The sequence below is a fragment of the Balaenoptera borealis genome (genome assembly GCF_965194805.1).
Source record: "Balaenoptera borealis genome assembly, chromosome: 3".
Lineage (NCBI taxonomy): Eukaryota > Metazoa > Chordata > Mammalia > Artiodactyla > Balaenopteridae > Balaenoptera > Balaenoptera borealis.
The window spans coordinates 79,971,261-79,984,503 of NC_138866.1; positions in this window are offsets into that span (position 1 = coordinate 79,971,261).

A 13,243-nucleotide genomic window follows, 5' to 3' on the forward strand; every position below is an offset into this window, starting at 1 on the left:
CATCCCCGTCTGGGTGGAATGGATGTTACAGCTCCTTTGGGTAAGAAATTAGGATTTATGTATTTTGCAGGCACTGTGTTAAGAAGCTTTACTTCATTTAATTCTCACCTTAAGTCTAAGAGTATGCGTTATTATCCACATTTCACAGGTGAGAGAGCTGAAGTTCCTATAAATTAATGTCTTAAAATCCGATTTCAAGTTGAATAGAAAGATGAAATTCATACTTACTTTATCTGATTTTAGAACGTTCCCTCATACCATTATATCACACTGCTTCCAATTAGAATCGAATCCCTTCTCTTCTCCATGTTCTGAACTGGTTTGAGTGTTTAGGCACATGGCAAGTATATCTTCCCTCTCTCTTCCCTTCGAACACTGGACCAGCAGAGTTAGTTGTCCATAGTTACATTCATGGAAGTAGTGTTGTCCAAGAGATCAGAACTGACATTTATTAGGAACCTACTATGTGCTATTAATGGTGCCGAACACATTAGAATACGTTCTTGCATTTATTCCTCACAACAATGTAAGAAGTAAATATTGATGCCTCTGTTTAATCCAGAGGAAAGTGACAGACTAAGAGGTTAAAGACAGGATTTCTTACATAAAGTGATAGGTAATAAGTGGTAGGGCCAGAACTCAAACGCAGGTCTGTCTGTATCCCAAGTTCACATCTTTTCTCCATTCCAGTGTTTCCCCACTGCCACACTCGCCACCCCTAGTTTCCCAGCTCATCTGTAGTCTTAGAAATAACAGGCCGAATTCCCAGTACTGAAGGGAGCAGAACAGACCTGATTTTGAATTTGTGAGCCATATTATATTCCAAAATTCTTATATCATGGCGAGAAACTTTTAGAAGAGTAAAGATGGTGATTATAAAGCCAGTTATAATCAAATTTAACATGAGAAACTACAAATAATTAACATGGTTATGTATGTTTTGCCACTCTCTAGAATAGGATAATAGCTAGAAACCTGGAAAATTATTTACAAATGCTAAACATGTTAAACACATATTTTGTTTTATCGGAAGTGAGTGTGAAGGAAAAGTTACTAAAGCTACTTCTTCATAATATGCAATAGATCCAAAACGATATTATTTGTGACATGTAACATTGCTTATGAGAGGATGAATTTCTTTTAAAAGTAAGTACATTAGAGACATGGAGAAATGAGACCATCAAGGATTTTCCTCCCCCTTTGTATGAGCAAACTAATTGCTATTTAAGTTTTCTAAATCTAGTGGCTTCTTGAGTTGAAAATTTTCACCTGGAGGAAGTGTTTATGACCATCTTGTAAATATCTACTTTCAAAAATTAATTCATGCACATTAAGTCAGTAGGAATTCTTCATTTATAGGGAAAAAAAGATCAGGTTTGCAACTGGGTCTTTTAAAGGTTCAGGGAGCAGTGCGTGTTCTGAAGTGAAGGCTGGGAAATATTTCTCCAAACATCTGAATCCTAAATCAAATAAAGTTGACAAAATATACTAACATTCTTCAGAAAGATAAAAAATAACAGTTCTGAGAAGAGTAGTCACTATTCCCTAGTGGTTTCTACTAAGAATGTCGTTAGGTTTGTTTGTAACTTTTAACTAAGCCTAGTCATATCCAGACTAATATTTTTGCCCAATGATGAAAATAGCTGTATGAAGAAAAAGCAATGTCTTTTTGTGGTTAAGTCTGTAGGTTTGGAGTCAAACTCCCTGGTTCAAATCTCCCTTAACCAACTGTTTGATGCTGGGCAATTTAATAATCTTCTCTCAGCTTCTGTTTTTTCTGTTACATTTTCCAGTGATAACATATAGAAAGCATTTAGCACAGCACCTAGCAGACAAAATACCTTATATATGTTAACCTATATTATTAAATGGGTACATCGAGTCATAGAATAATCTAGTAATATTTTGGTAGGACATTTGGTAGCAATTTATTTTAAAGAAATAGTAAGAGTTAACAGACTTAATAATTTCAGCATGTAGCCATGTTCCAGTTACTAGTTGAAGTACTTTCCATAATCTAAATTATAATCCTCATAATTATCTATGAGGTAGATACTATCATTATCTCAGTTTACAGTTGGAGCCAGACACTATAGCACAGGGGAGTTAAGTAATGTACCCAAGCACAGGCCACCCTTTGATGCCAGAACCAGGATCTGAATGAACACACGATTTATACTGGATCCAGTGTCTATGCTTCTCACCACTATATTACATTGCTTCTCTGTGATGCAGCTTAGATGGCCTCAAAAGATCTAATTTATGCCCGTACAAAAAAGGAGACAAATAAAATAAGATAGAATAGTCCCCTCAAATCCTCTTTGGGAGCAGCTAAGAAATAAATTGCACTTACATTATAAATATATATACATATATATATATACACATATACACATATATATATATATATATATATATATATATATATATATATACACAGACCATGTTAAAATTCCATACTCCCCTCTGGCAATGTAGAAGACGATTTTATAAGATTTCACTACCATGAAAGGAGACTCATTCAATTGGCCCCATATGAAAATTGATCTCATTGTCATACAGTGTATGCACTACCCAGAGACCAAAAACAAACGGACGTGCACACTGCTGCAAGCAGGGAGGAGTGCTCTGGGTAGAAGCCTACCAGCCGCTGGGCAGGGTTTCAGAGCAGAGGACCTTCGGAGTGTGCCCCTGGCCTACTCTGATTTTCGAGTTTAGAGTGAGATTGTAGCCATCCACCCAAATTGATAAGGCTGAGAAAGACTTCGTCTTAATCAAATTAAAAGTTCAGAGTCAAGAAAATAAACACAACCAGAATTCTCACATCAGTTTTTTAATTCATTTTCTTCTTGGTAGGCTAGACATGGGAAGTCAAATTAAATCCAAAGTCTACTTGCTAAGTAAAGATCAGAATATCCCCAACTGCAGCAGTTTTAAACTCTGCAGAAATTAGATCTTTTGAGGCCATCGAAGCTGCTTCAAGGAGAGGCAACATAAGGTAGTGGTGAACAGCATAGACACTGAATCCAATTTAAATTGTGTATTCATTCAGATCCTGGCTCTACCTCTTCCCTCAAGTTTTTTATCTTTCTTTATGTTCCCCAGCTGCAGCCAGATCTAACCTCCTATTTCACAGAGAAAACAAAACCATCTGTTAGAACATCCCTCAACTACTCCACCTTAAACCTAAGATATTGTCAAATCTTCAACTTTTCAAAAAAAAATTATCACCTCCTATACACAAGATGCTGAGGATACAGAGAAGAATAAGATATACACCCTGTCCTGGAGTAGCAGTTTATATAGGAAGACCAAAAATGTAAACAGGTAATTGCAAAATTATGGTGGTGGTCATGTGCTAGTGATGTGTGCAGGGTGTTACAGGGAAATATAGAGGCTCACCTAAGTTTTACATCCTTCATTGAACATTTGAGGGAAAGATGGTCCCTTCCATGAAACGCTTATCCTCTCATCTTTCCTCCTCCTTCTGCTCTCTTTCCCCTCCTTCCTATATCTTCAATTTCACTTTCCCCACTGATTCTTTCTCTTTAGTCTTTGGACAAGCACATTTTCCCCTCACCTTAAAAAACCTTTTCTACGCTATTTCTCCATTACAGCACTGCCCTACCTTGATTCCCTTCTCTCCCTCCAAAATCCTGAATCAATAGTCTACATTTACATCCACTCTTCCTCCACTCCCATTCCCACCTCAGTGCACTGCAGTCACGCCTGTGACACCACTATTATACCAAAACTACTCTTGAAAAAAGTCACCAATGGCATTCTACATGTCAACACCAAGAGTCTACTTCAATTTTCATTCTAGTAGATTTTCCTGCAGCAACTGAAATCACTGACTCCTTCTTGAAGCCCTTTTCTTCTTTGACTCTGGTTCTGCTTGCTGCCTCTAGAGCGAATTCCTCTGCAAATGTCTTGGGTAAGGAATTTCAATTCATTTGTTTGTTTGTTTGTTTGTTTGTTTGTTTCCTGCATGGACTCTTCTTATTCTATCTTCTTTCCTTGGGTGATTTTGTCTCTCAGGACTTCAGGTACCATCTATACGTGTCAATTAGGTTCCCAGCAGGAAACAGATGGCATTCCCAAATACTGTGACTGAGGAGATTTCATAAAGACTATTTACCAGGGTGTGGGCAGGCCCAAGGGAAACCAGCAAGGAATGGTTAGTACCCCAGACCTTATCAACCCTAGGCCTGAAGCAATAAGCAAGGGAAGCCCTTAATGGAATCTAGCAAGTAGCTGCCTGGAGAGGGTCACTAGGCAAGAGCTGTGTCCTTTGCAAGAGGGATGCAGCTAGCCTGTGGTGACCTGAAAGGGAGAGAACCATGGACTAAATATCCAAAACTCATTCTCTTCCTGCACTTTAATGTTTTGCTGGTACTTCTTATTGACTAAACCCAATTGGAAGCCAAAGTGCAGCGATGGACTCAAAATAAGTAAGGATTCTAGGGCACAGAGAAGGTTGAAAAGTGTATCTGGAGGGGTAAACGGAAAATATCCAGCACAACTGCTGCATCTCTAATCTTGACTACTCTTCTGAGATCTTGCCCAGTATTTCCATTTCATCTCCAATGTATTTGTATTACACCTTGGTGTCTTAAAATCAATTTGCCCACTTATTCTGTTTTTCCTATAGAATTTTTCTTAGTTACTGGCACAGCAATCTGTTTTCTCTCAACCAAAGACCATGGAATATCCTTGAACCTTCTTTCTCCTTTACCACCCCCATTGAGGTCTGGAGAGTACTTCTTAGAAATGTGTTTTGAACTCTGAGCTCTCCTTTCCCATTCCGTTTCTTTAACCAACATCCTTATACTCTCTTTTCTGGACTTCTGCAATGGTTTCCCACTAACTCTTTACAACCATTCTTTTCATTACTGTCTTATACCCTTAACATTGCTATCAGTTATCTTCCTGAAACACAGACAGTCATGGCATCCCTTTGTGTAAAACTTTTAACAGATCTTTGTTGCCTTGGCATAAAATCTTTGTACGAGACTTACGAGGCACTAGCCTATGCCTTTAGCATCATGAACTTGTTTATTCAACAAATAGGTCTTGAACACTATGTGACTGTCAAGAAACTAGATGCTAGGCAAGGAATACAAAAAAATTGTAGACACACTTTAGTCACTAGACTGCAGTGGGAGTGATAGATGAGTAAATAATTACTAGGAGATATTAGAGAAAAGTTAACTATTGGTACAGGTTTGGGTATGAGAAAGGCATAGCAAAGGGAATAATGTTAAAACTGAAACTTGGAAAATGAGTAGATGTTATCAGGAATATGGGCATCTCAACAGAGGGGGATGCGTGTTCCCTTGTATAACAGCATAAAAGAACAAGGCAGGTTTGGGGCAAGACAGGTAAAGGGTACAAACAATGACCTTCAAGAACTGGGTATTTTAAATACGTGTTTTCACTATATGAAAATTATAGGTCATTTTTTTAATTAGAGGGAAATTTGGGAGGTGATGACAGAGGTCTGTGTCTTGATTGGGGTTTATATATTTGTCAAAACTTATGAAACTGTACACTCAGATCTGTACTCTTTATTGTATGTATATAATGTGCCAATTTTTTTAAAAAAAGGGTAACCTTGGAGTCAAAGCGAGCTGTCCCTGTCCCTTGTCAGTTTTATGATATTGAACAGGTTACTTATCTTCTCTAATTTTTCTGATTTGAAATGATAATACTTCCCCCCTAGGGCTGAAAATGACTCTTTCTGATGCTTAGCATGTAGTAGGTAATTAATAGTTGAGATCTAGCAACTCGTATGTATGTAGGGTTTATCAGGAAATAGAAGGAAGAAATGAAACCTGCAAAGTAAGCAAGAACATCTCAAAGAGACTTATGTTTGTATTTTTAGAAAAATCACCTGTTTTCAGTGCAAAAGACTGGAGTAGAGATAGACTATGGCAGGGATTTCATTAGAGGACTAATAGCATAAAGAAAAAAAGGGCCTGAATAGTGGCAGTAACATAGATCTCAGGGTGGCAGGTAGGACATGGTGATTGACTATAAAGGAAAGGATGTGTGGTAGTGCCACTTTCCAAGAAAGGAAGCACATGAAGAGGGGCATAAAAATAAGTTTAAATTTTAAAAAACTGTGTTTGAGATACCTCTATGTTTCCAAGAGGGGCATGTGTGGTACACAAGTGGATACATGGTTCTGGACCCTCGGGTTCAGAAAAGAGATGTTATTATACACTTGCCAAGACTGAAATAAGCATTACTCTTCAAGAAACAACCAAAATGAGATTAGTCATTTGTGGAAATGAAGAACTCCAAGATACAGTAAAACAAATAGGAATTTTGACAGCACCTGAGGAAGTTTACATCTAGGAACTTTGCCATCTGTCTTTTTTTTTTTTTTTTTTTTTTGGCTGCACGGCTTGCAGGATCTGAGTTCCCCGACCAGGGACTGACCCCCGGCCCACGGCAGTGAAAGCATCGAGTGCTAACCATTGGACCGCCAGGGAATTCCCTGACATCTGTCTTTAGCAATGAAGAAAATCTTCATGGTCTAAAACTAAACACTAAACACTAAACACTAAACACTAAAACACTAAAACAGGAGTTCATAAAAAATAGAATTCTGTCTTTTACTAATATGTATATCACTGAGATAGAAAGCTAATTCCATTAAATATTAAGATCATCCAACTAATTCTTCCACCTGAGTCCTTTTGACTTCAAAGTCTAGTTTCATAAATATTAGATTAGACTGCCTTCTTGGGAAGTCTAATGTATTGCTGATGGAGGCTTGGGAAACACCCAAACGCAATAAGGTGACTAGGCTGTAACCTCCAGTTCTATATGTATGCTTCTGAAGACAGGGGACCATGTTACTCTAGGTTCTCTGAGAAGCAAATGCCAGACAGGATTTGACATGCAAGAGATTTATTGGGATAAACACCTGTGAGAGAAATAGTGGAGAGAGAGAGGAGGCTGGGAGAGCTGTCTGACCCCAGAGAAGGAGAAAGGGAAGGAAGGAGGAAAGATAGGAATATGTCTGCAGGGACTGTTTGGTGGAATTTCCTGTTTCTGTCATATAACTGTGTTCTTTAGGGTATTTATTAGCCCAGAGAGTGTGGATTACAATTACACAGTGAATGGGATAATTATATATTTATGATATATTTCTTATAGATATAAAAGGAAATCATTAGGTTCTTGGAAGAGACAGAAAGCGTCTATGGTCCATGTTGTGAGGTGGCAGATGGAGAGATTTTGAAAGTTATGCCTCAGTTATCCTGTGGGTCTGATTAGGCAAAACGTACAATCCCATCTTTGAAGTCCCAAGAAAATCAGCATGTCAATCAAATGTCTACAAATCATATATGACTGACAGGAGCTTGCCACACGATTTAAGGACATTGTGTTTTCATTCATTTTACATAGTGGAATAGGTTTCAAAATTTTTTTATTTGAAAATAATTTCAAATTTGCCAAAACATTACAAAATAAAAATAGTACAAAATAAAAAGAGTGCAAAAAATGACCACATACCCTTTATATAGATTCACCTGCAGTTGATATTTTACTCCATTTGATTTATCATTTACTCTGTCATTGTTCTTCATTTATTTTTTCTGGATTATTTGGGGTAATAATCTACTGTTTGTATTCCAATTTTGTGAGGTCATCCAATAATGTCCTTTATTGTACTTTTTCCCTCCAGTACAGGATTAAGTTTATGGTCAGGTGTTGTATTTAGTCATGCTTCTTTAGCCTCCTTTAAGCTGGACCATGAAATACTCTTATGATAAAGAAAATCTAGTTTATTGAAGAATATAAACTTCCAAGGTGAGGACTTGGTCAATCCTGTATGTTGTTTATACACATGGCCTAGAATAGTGCCTGGCACGTGGTAGCACTCAGTAAATGTCTGATGAATGAATGAATGAATGAATGACGTTTGTGGATGTCCACATTTTCCTAAGAGGAACTGACATAAATGAGTTACATTGGTCTTTGTATTTTAAAAGCATTTGTACTATGTTTTTAAAAGTTTTATCTTTACAAATAGTTCGTGTTGTTTTGTAAAACTAGATTTCTGTGTGTGTGTGTGTGTGTGTGTGTGTGTGTGTGTGTGTGTGTGTAGAGCTTAACTGTTCCTCAAGACATCTCTGTTACTCCCTGCTCACACCATTACCTTAAATCCCTTCTCATCCCTGTACCAATTTTTAAACATTTTAGTGTTGTTGGAAAGTGAAGTGGAAACCCAAGCTGTCCCGGAATGAGGATTGGCATCCAGTGTCCTCTGGGCCACGCAAAACATTTGTTCCCTGCATCGAGGGCTGTAATGAATCTGAATGTTCAAATAAGACTAGTAGCCATCATAAAAAAAATACATGCTGGCTCCTGTGTCTACATGTTGACTGACAGAATGTCCACGTGGTAGGAGGTTCACTGACATGATTACAATCATAGCTCTGTGAATGGAATGCCCAGGAAAGCTGTTCATCAGTCACAGGAATGTCTACCTTGTTCCAGAGGGTCCGTTACACCATCCCACATTGTCTGAATTGTAGCCCATTTGCTGGAACCGGAGGATGGCCCAGCCTTGTGCTGGCTATGCCAAGGACCGCCTTCAAGGACTGGCCTTTGGTGAAGATTCATCTCCTAACTTCCGCAGCCTACTGCTCCACTCTTACTGTAAAACTAGGGTTGATGGGGCTTCCCTGGCGGGGGCAGTGGTTGAGAATCCGCCTGCCAACGCAGGGGACATGGGTTCGAGCCCTGGTCCGGGAAGATCCCACATGCCGTGGAGCAACTAAGCCCATGTGCTCCAACTATTGAGCCTGCGCTCTAGAGCCCGCATGCCACAACTACTGAAGCCCACACACCACAACTACTGAGCCTGCGCTCTAGAGCCCACAACCCACAACTACTGAGCCCGCATGCCACAACTACTGGGCCTGCACTCTAGAGCCCGTGAGCCACAACTACTGAAGCTCGCGCACCACAAGTACTGAAGCCTGCGCGCCTAGAGCCCGTGCTCTGCAACAAGAGAAGCCATCACAATGAGAAGCCTGCACACCACAACCAAGAGTAGCCCCCACTCGCCACAACTAGAGAAAGCCCGTGTGCAGCAATGAAGACCCAACACAGCCAAAAATAAATAAATAAATTTTAAAAAACCCAAAAAACTAGGGTCAAAATTGTCAAGTGTTGATAAAAAAATCTTTGGCTCATGGTGTAATGTAAAGGGAACAGTGGGACTCAAACTGTATACATAGTTTACTTTTATCTATGAAAAGAACAAACTTTGTAGAAAAATGACTGGAAGGAATAATGCCAACATGGTTACAGTGGTGGCTTCCAAGTGATGGGACTATGGATAATTTATAGGATCTGATCTTGTGTTGTTGGATACAAGGAGCATATGAAAAATGTACTTTTATAGCCTCACATCTAAAAGTTAAATCTGACAAAGCTGGTTGAAGTTCTAAGCCATCTCAGTTTCTTCATATGCCAAGTGGGTATAATAATGCTAGTTATAGATTCTGTGATGCTGATACACTGGATAAGTATGTAATATGCTTTCATTTTCTCAAAATAAAGAATCCTATTATTATTATAATAATCTCTATACTTATCTCGGAAGGAACTCCTTCCCTTAACTCTGCTTCTATCAATCATGGAGAGAGAGAGAGAGGGTTATAAATCCTGACTGGCATCTTGCCTGCTCTTTTCAAAGTCTAACCCAGTGAGATGGCAAAAGAGAGTAATTTTTTAAATGAAGAGACTTAGAGCTAATCTCCATCTGACATGTGCTTCTAACTCTAGCTTATGCTGAAAGAAGTGCTTATTAAGGACGGCTTGATTCCTTGCTTCTCACTCCTTTTTCTCTCCAGTAGAAACCTTCTACTCCACCAGCATAGTTCCTTTCAATTCCTGAATTTATAAATGTGAGAAAACCCTCAGAACACGATGTATTCTTACAGAATGGTCTAGGGGACAAGAAGAGTGATTGACAACTGCAGAAATTACATCTGAGGTTTAGTCCTGCAGGAAAAGGGGATACAAATTGCCTGCAAATTATCCACAAGTCCCTGATGAGCCTGAGGAGAAAATTTAAGAAGCTTCAGTCTTTCTTCAGCAAACATGTTCACGTTTCCTTTTGCTATAACAAACAAACACCCAAGAGAAATTATCCCGGAAAACACTACTTTTGTTTCTTATCCCTGTCAAATGTGATAATAGGAAATGTGTAAATGTCAATTAATAGCCTTTATCATGTGCCAATAGTGTTCTGTGTATGATTCTGAACAGAAGAGGTATATGAGCTCTGATGGATGGGTTTATAATGTAAGGAAGAAATTAGGTTTTATGCTATAAAAACACATGGTGTTAACTTTATAGGGTGCATATGAAATAGCCTGTAAGGATTTTCACTGCTGATTTCAGTAAACATGCATCACTTAGAAGAACTAAATACAAGAGAATAATGGTAACAGTAATAATGATTGATACCTAGACGTCTAAAGGAACAGGTTATACTTCTCTTCTAACTAAGAGTACATGAAAGTATGATGTCCTAGACTTTGCACATACCTGGCTTACAGTCTTGACTTCCTAAGGTACCAGCACAGTTCTACTCACAATGTGATCAGCAGACCAGTGCTGATTCTCAAACTTTTTCTTACATGTCTTGATATCGTAAGTACAGAAATTGAGAATAAGCATTTAGAACTTCTTAATATCGATGTGACAGAGTAATTGTATGTCTGTTGAGTCTCATAATAACAAACTGGGGGCTTGTATGGTACATGTTTTTGTCTTTTTAAATTTCATTTTTTAAGCAATTCAGTTTTTTACCTTATTTTACAGAAGTATTTGTCTATGACAAATTGGGGGGAAAACTGGGCCCTTAACACAGATAGTTTGAGAAACACTATTCTAGAATGTTATAAAACAATTGATGAGATACATAGAAACCACCTGTATACGCCTAAGACTTCTCACCTGGAAAATGGATTTAAGGATAGCACTTACCTCTTGAAGCTGGATCTGAGAATGAAGGGGAGATAGATGTATGTAAGGTACTTAGCACGGTGCCTGCCCTTGGTAAGTATCCCCACAACATTGGTTCTTAGAGTTATCGAATAAGTAAGACTTGCAGAGGGGCAGTTCTGAATTATATGCATGTGGGACACAGCTTTTGTTTGTAACAGGTCGTTGGTGAATAACTCCTTCAACATGTAACCTCCCTCTGGAATTGGGCCACTTCGTTCGACAGACTAGGAGTTCATTCACCATTGACTTGCACAAAGCAACCAACATTTGATTCTTGGTCTCAGGACTATTCAGTGTTAACTGCTCCACCATCATGGTGTGGAATGTCTTTCTGTATGTTTCCTTTGGTTTTCCTCCATTCATTAAGTTGAGTGATTGCTGTGACCCTCAATAACTGAATTATTCTGATCTTTATTTTTTACTAAGCACCTGTATTATTTGGGGACTAGGATAAAAATGACTTGTCACTTGTAGATGGAAAGTATGGAGACGTAAACTTGTTTCAAAAGACGCATCACTTTAGGTGGTAGTTCACAGGGCAGAGAAAAACCTGCAGTCTCTTCTGGTGAAAGAGGCTGAACGATCTTTTAAAAGTGTGTTTTGGCTAAATGTCAAAATCGAAGGTCACTGCCTCTTCAACAGGCATTCGTTGTGGCCAAAGAAAGCTACCTATTTCAAAGCATAAATGATTAACTGAGGATAATTCAACCAAAGAGGTTTTCCTTTTTGAATTACAGTACAATATGATGGAGAAAATGAGGCTTTATAGTTGGACTAACTTGGGTCCAAATCATGGTTTTGCAATTTAACTGGACCCATCAGGCAAGTCCTTTACTCTCTTTGACCCTCAGTTTCCTAATCTATAAATCAGGGGCTAACGGGACAGTGTTTGAGCATAATAGGTGCTTAAATAATATTAAGTCCCTTCTTTATTTAGTTAGTAAACTTCAATTCTTTTTCTTTAAAATAATCAATGAGATGATTTTAACAAGATTCCATGAATAGAATCAGATTTTAAAATATAATAAAGATAATATGTCAGTATTTACTTTTAAAAACATGCATTGGATTTCGCAGGTTCAACAACAGACTGTTTACAAATGTGACTGACTCTTTCCAAGGTGAAGCATCTTCAACTCCTTTGCACTCTGCCTAGAACTCTTTGCTCTAGCCAGAATAACTTTCCCATGCGCGTGACTTGGCTCATTCTTATTTTTAGTCCATTGTGTTTAGCACTCTTCTTGAAATGACCTTCTGTCGCCTCCCTGGCAAACCCCACACTCCTTTAAAATCGTTCATTATTCACGTGGTCCTGAATTGGCAGAAAGAAATCTGGTCAAGCTATTCATTCTGGACCATCTTCCAGGGAGCTGCACTAGTCCCCATTTTGACATATTTTCTTGCTAAGATTTCCTACACTTTTTTTCGTATTTATAGATTCTTTCTCCCTATCAGAACTATAAAGTTCCACTTCTTGGGGTTACAGTGAGGACATTCAGGATCAGAGAGGCTGTCACTTGCTCAAGGCTACACAATTTATGGCTGATTTTAAACAGGTAGCCAGTTCTTTGGGTTTTTCCTTTGGTATTGTTTTCATTTCACGACCCTACTTCACTTAGTAGAAAATGGTCAGTATTACCGACAGACCGACTGAGAAACAGTGGGGGAACTCCAGGCATGGAGAGACAGCTCTAGAAGGAGTAAGAGCGGATGAGGGGCACAGAGTGGGGTTCAAGAGATGGAGTGAGAGAGGGAGAAAGCATGCCTCAAAGAAATAATTGGCTTACACCAAGCATTTCACATTCAAGGGAAATAAGAAACACCTAAACAGCAATACCACCACCACATTTCTGCTCTGCTTCTATTTTGTGCCTAATAAGCAACATTATTGTCACTGCCAATGAAAACAGCAACATCACTGTGCTTTTCCCCTGGTGCTAACTCTAAACAATCTACTGGATTAGGGTCAAAACTGTAAACTGCCGGCATGTTAAAAATAAAAGCAGAAAAACAAACCTGGCCTTTTCCTTTAGGGTTGTGAGGGTGAATGCAGGACAAGAGCCAGAGAAAAAGAGTTACTATAAAAAATAACCAGTGCAGACATCCTTGAACTGATGTTTTCTATAAAAATCTGTTGGCTGTGAATTGAGAAGAGTGAAGTCGGGAAGGAGAAAGGAATGGGGAATCAAGTGGTGTCTGC